The sequence below is a fragment of the Melanerpes formicivorus genome, unplaced genomic scaffold, assembly GCF_026170545.1.
Source record: "Melanerpes formicivorus ecotype bairdi unplaced genomic scaffold, bMelFor1.0.p_v2 SCAF_2, whole genome shotgun sequence".
NCBI lineage: Eukaryota > Metazoa > Chordata > Aves > Piciformes > Picidae > Melanerpes > Melanerpes formicivorus.
Window position 1 is genome coordinate 59,672,716 of NW_027142354.1, and position 6,120 is coordinate 59,678,835.

Genomic DNA, 6,120 nt, shown 5'->3' on the forward strand with positions numbered 1-6,120 from the left:
CGCCGCCCCCTCACCCCCCTTCTTTTTCGTCTTCCTTCTCCTTCTCTCCGAGCCCCGGAAAGTTTCCCCGGGAGCAGCGGGAGGCGGCGGCAGCCGAAGGCACGGAGCGGCCGGTGCCTGTGTGCGAACGCGGCGGCGCGGCGGCCAAGGGCTGCGACATCAAAGCGGCCGCCGGTGATTGGCAGCGGCGGGGCGGGACCGGGGGCGGGACAGACGGACACACCGACACATACACGGACAGACGCACACGGACACACGCACGTATGTACACACCGCGCACGGCAGCCTGCCTTAAAGTGACAGACGGATCGACTCGGTGGCCCCCGCGCTGAGGTAGTGTGGTGGGGTGAGCCCCGCACCCTGGCTCGGCTCCGTGCGGGGAGGTGGGGTCTCGCTGGCCGCCGCTGCTGTAGCCTGGACTGGTTGCACGGTGAGAGGTGGTGTGATGGGGCTGGTGATTTTGGGGACTCGTTGCGGCCCCAGGATGTGTGCGCTCCGCTGTATCCACAGACGTACTCACGCGTGCACATCTGAGCACACATCTCTACACACGTACACACGTGTGCACATCAGGGCTGCACATGCAGCTGTGTGAGCGCACATCGGTGCACACTCATGTCATGGAGCTCATGGAGGTGTTGGGTTAGGGTTAGTTTAGATTAGGACTTGATGACCTTAGCAGTCTTTTCCAGCCTTGATGGTTCTGTGACGTGTGCAGATGTGTACACATCATGCCAGCACATCCAGCTGTTCAGCACACATCTGTACTCATGTATGCACACACATCTGTCTAGACACACGTGCACACACATGCCTACACACACATCTGTGCGCACACAGTCATCTGCATGCACTCATCTACCTGTATATCTTCACCCGCCCATATCTGTACAAGAATCTGCATATGTGTGTGCTTCCATGCACACACACCTCATAAGTGTCTGCACATAGCTCTGTGTTCTCCTCTGCGTGTGGAGTTGTACATGTGCATGGACACACGACCACACCTTCATGGCCACACATGTGGCTCTGCAGGTGTCTGTGTGTGCATCTACACATCTGTACACATCAGTAGGCACAGCTCCACATCTGGCACGTATGAGCAGTCATCCACACTCATCTGTGTGCATCTCCTAACACATCGGCACAGGCCAGCACGCAACAGCACGCAACAGCAGGCAGAAACACATCTGCACACACAAAAACATCTGCACTCCCACATTGGCCTGTGACTACAAGCACAGATCAGTACACAACTAAACAGATGGGGCTGCAGAAACACATTAAGGCACTTGTGCACACACGCATCAGTATATGCAGAGGTGCACACACAAATCATCACATATGTGTGTGCACACACACACACGTGTGCCCCCAACGACCGTGTCATTGTGGCCACAGGTGGCACATGCACATAGGGCTGCAGATGCCCACGGAACCCCGGGATGATATTCATGGAGTCATGGAATGGCTTGAGTTGGAAGGGCCCTGAACTGGGGTTCAGCCACCTGCTGTGGGTAGGGATGCCTCCCACTAGCCCAGGTTGCCCAAAGCCTCCTCCAGCCTGGTTTTAACACATGTAGGGATGAGGCATCCACAATGCCTCTAGGCAACTCCCCACCATCGCTCCCTCATCCCTGGCCCCATTGCCGGCACAGACATGACATTGGATGGCAGAAAATTGCTAGTTTTCCTGAGTGGCCCAGAGGGTCAGGAAATGTGAAATTACCAACTGCAGCCCATTTCCAAGGCACTAGACACTTGTGTGTTTGCCTCGGAGTTTGTTCTGAAGCAGTTCCCATGGAAAAGGAAACTCCCCATCTCTTCTGATCACATACGACAGGCCCTGTGCATGTCTCCGGTAGCTTAAAACAACACCCCGATATTTGTTTTCCTTAATTAAGATTGCATAAGATAGCCCTGGGTCCTGGAGGCTTTGGTACAGACTGTAATGACGCCATGTAAATTGTTTTTTCTGACCCAATATACTACATATTGTCTCATTCAGCCCTTGAATAGGAAGCTAAAGATCATGGTCCCTATTTTTCTTGTTAATTAGGGTATTATTACTAGGGATATAATCTTATTACTTTTTGGGGAGGAGAAGAACTAGTTGCAGCCTCTTTGAAAAGCAGTGACTATATTTAAATGAAGCAGAATCTCTCTTTCTGCTAGTTGCTGATTTTGCATGACATAGAATTATTGTTCTGATTTACGAGGGGGGAACACAGTTTAGGCTGGGCTGAAGGAGGTGGGAGAGGAAAGAGATGCTCTTGACTGTTTTTTTTTCCCCCTGCTTTACTCTCCCATCCAGATGAAGAAGTGGGTTACTCCATAGGAAACTCCATCTGCACATTTCCATTCTTCTCAATACTACCAAAGTAAAACAAGCTGCAGCCACTTTGAGCAATAAACATTTGAATTAAATATTTGCGACTTTAAGATTTATATTTCCCCCCTCTTCTTTCAGATGATCCTCTTGTTTTGCATGTGAAAAAAATCGTCTGAGATTTACAGCCCTCCCAAATGGAGATAAAGCCTTGGCAATGAGTTGGAAACCTGTTGTAATCTGTGATCCAGGAAACAAAGAGCCTCATTAATGCAGAGACTTTGGTGAGCCTTTGATGTTAGCTAGCATAGCATTCACTCTCAGTTCCATTTGCATTTAAACATTCATAAAAACATCATCTCTGCTTCCTTTGCCTTAAGCAATTTAGGAGTAAAGTATAGCTTCTATTTAAAGAAACCCACTGTGGTGAGGCTTAGAATACAAATATCACATAAGCTTCAAGCAGAGCAAATATTTTATCCTACATTTCTGGTGGGCACATTTAACAACATTATATTTAAGGGCCAAAATAAAAGATCCATCTTATTTTTGTTACCCTGACACCACGTATTCGAGGGGAAAAGAAAAAAAGGGGCTCTGTTAGCTCTAAATATGCAAGGTACCAATTTGTGGGAAGTAAAGAGAATCCAGAATATTTTACATTATTCACAGGAGATGAATCTTTGAGAGCAGGGTGCCTGCAGCAAGGTGTCTAAATATGCGTGGAGAAACGCAACAGGGAGAATTTGGAACAAGCTTACTTTTATAGATTTACTATATATGTAGTTTTCTGAAGTGCAGCATCTTCATCCCAGCTTTAGAATGGAGCAACAAAAAATTAAACCCAAATTTATTTATTTTTTAACAAGCAGAAGAAGAAAAGTAAACCACAAAAAATATCAGAATAAGGAAAACACAAAAAATCAGAATAGGGAAAACACCCAAAATCAGGATAACTAAACCACAACAATCAGAATAAGTGAAACACACAAAAAAAACCACCCCTGAGAATAAGTAAAGCAGAAAGCCACAAACCAAACCAAAACAGAATGAGTAAAACACACCAAAAAAATCAGAATAAGCCTAACGTCGAGGTTTTCTTCCCAGGGAAGGCACTGTTGCTTCCAGACAGTGTCCTGAGGGAACGGCAGCAGGGACTCCTTCAGAAAACAAAGACCCAGTGACCTTCTTCCACCAGCACACCTAGGAGTGGGGCAGCACTGAGAATGTTGGAGGTGACCTGACTTGATGCTTGGAAATCTTCGGCTCTGGTTTTGCACGTCCACTGCGCCACTAAAACTACCCAAGCCAGCTGAAATGGTATAAATGAAAGGAAATCTTCATGTTTGGTGCCATGAGTCAGTTCAGCCAGACCCATGTTAGAAGCATTCTAAGCAACTTTCTTATGTGATGAATATCCAAAATTAAAAACTCAAATGGAAAACACTTAAAAAACAACTTTACCTTGGATAAAATATTTCTGGAGCTGGATCAAAGCAAACCCAGAAGCCTGGCTGACTTGTCAGATCATATCTGCACTGAACTTCAAGGTTTGATTTGTACTATTTACATGGAAAAGGTCCCGAGAAACTGATTTGGCACTGAGGATTCTTCATTACAGTTTTTTGCTTGTATGGGTGATTAAATCAATCCAGGGTTCCTATTTGAATTTTTGGGGAAAGGTGCAGCCATCTGTGAACTGAGGAACTTTTCTGATGTCATCTTTGTGCTTCAGACTTCTTTCCTCCCTCTTTTTTTATTTTTTTTAATGAAAAGACTTGTAAAGGAGCTGCCTCTGCTGCTAGAGTCTCTATTTGCCCTTCCAGTGGCTGTTGAGAACTAAAGCTCTATAAGAACTTTTCAGAACATCTTAACTGTAACACCTACAGATAACAGTAAACCAGATTAAATTATAACCCAGTCTGCCTGCCAGTCAGTCTGTCTGTCCCTCCACCTGCATTTATCAGCATGTTCTCTGAATACTCTGTGCGAAATTCAGCACATGTATTCCTCTGCTGCATTATGTGGCTTCTCCATACACATTAGGTTAAGTGAAGCCTCTCTCTTAAACTCAATGTAAATGTTGCCACTAACTTCTCTCAGGCTAAAGTTTCACCTTCTGGTCTTTAAAAAGGGCTTCAGAGTGAAGCACTTGGATTTATTTCATTTAGCTGGTTTGTTTGTTTGGGTTTTTTGTTCATTTACTAGAGGAGTAGCTCCCCTTTTACTCCACCTTCTCTCACAGGGGTTCATATAATGTGGGTGAAGAATGCATCTGTCCCTGGCAGAGGTCAACCGTCCTACATCTGTCTTCCCATTTGTAGCCAATCCGTTTCCCTGACACGCTTTAGTTTAAAACCAGAATTATTTCAAGATGGTTTTTTTTTTTGTACCCAGCTAATCAACTCTCTACTAAACAGTCTCCATTCTTTTGGAGGAGAACATTTGACTGATCATCCTGTAAGGGTGGCTTGATTGATAGATGGACAGTGCCAACGTTTCAGATGAGAGGGATGAAAAGCCCTGTGTGGGGTTCCAGCTGGGGGTAGGATCTCCTGGAGGACTGGCTTCTACCAGCTGAACTAAGCCTGGCAAAGCACCAGTGTAAATCAGGCCACTGAAAGCTCTGTTTTGCCCAAAGGGGTTTACAGTGGTGCAATTACCTCAGCACAGTCATAGCAGCAACATTTCCTTAGTCTAGACAAGCTCTAATAGGTAAAATAGATCTATCGTTTGCAGCTGAAGCATCTCAACCCAGCAAAGCCTGGCGTTCTTTCCACTTGGCCTTTCCTTTACTCCTGTATGCCTGAGTGCAGCAGGATTTTGTGCTGGTTTGGAGCATCCCCCAGCTTTGTTAGTCTGCAACAACAACAAAAAAAAGGGTCAAAGAGTTGCTCAGCTGCTTCCCTACTTGACTCACTCTTGCAGGATATTAAGTGTTTATTTGATTTCATGCATTGATCTAAACATACTTAAAGGGTTCACTGGCAACAGACAGAAGATTGCTTCTAAAATCTCAACAGAAAATTTACTCCCTGACATTGCAATATTTGGGCTGCTTTCAGATGTCTACACTCTTTCCTGACAATGTTTCCAGCTGTTAGGACCGCAGACTCCTGTTTTCCCCCTTGGGAGGCAAGGAGCAAAGGCACTGCAGCCTGCTGACTGGGGCCAGCATCCTGCTTTCTCCAGAAAAAAGAGGACAATCTCTCACAAAGGACTTCATCAGATGTCAAAAGCTGTAATGAGAGATCCAGTTTGGAGATAGCCCTTCGGAGAACTCCCTGCATGTACAGCACAACATGGCATAAGCCACCATCAGGTCTCCCAACATCTCTCCTTTTGGCTGTTCCTTGGTTTAGAGGATATGGGTTTGATTTTGTCAGATTTTAGTTTTAAGCCTGTCTCTTTAGGGCAATTTTCACTCAACAAGCCTTTTCTTTCTTCCTGATACAAATAACACTTCAGATTATTAAAGGATTTTAAAAGACTTGTCTATTTTTCACCCCATGTGTTTTGTTCACCTCCTGCTGTTGGAACTGGACCAAGCAACTGGCATCGTGGTGATAATATTTCTGGTGACTTTCACTGACAGGTTCTCTGGGGCTTGCCCAGTGCTGAAAGATCTGAGTTTCAAACAGGAAGAAGCATGTTTATTTGTTTACAAAAACACTTTTCCAGAGCTGCATCCTGTGGTCATGCAAGCATCCCAATAGTCCCCACTGTGATGAGTCATGGCTCTCAATTAAAGGGACCCATGCAGACGGATTTGCAGAATCACACTCACTGCT

At 45.5% G+C, this 6,120-nt stretch overlaps 1 long non-coding RNA gene across 3 annotated transcripts; it reads left to right on the forward strand.

The window, feature by feature from the left end:
* Positions 1 to 84: 84 nt before the first annotated feature.
* On the forward strand, positions 85 to 5,789 carry LOC137453898 (uncharacterized). Of its 3 annotated transcripts, none has more exons than XR_010990481.1 (3): positions 85 to 261; positions 2,471 to 2,613; positions 3,437 to 5,789. It is a non-coding gene; the product is annotated as an uncharacterized lncRNA (long non-coding RNA). The 3 variants fall into 3 exon arrangements; XR_010990480.1 differs by having other exon boundaries at positions 120 to 430; XR_010990479.1 differs by having other exon boundaries at positions 120 to 333.
* The last annotated feature ends 331 nt before the right edge of the window (positions 5,790 to 6,120 follow it).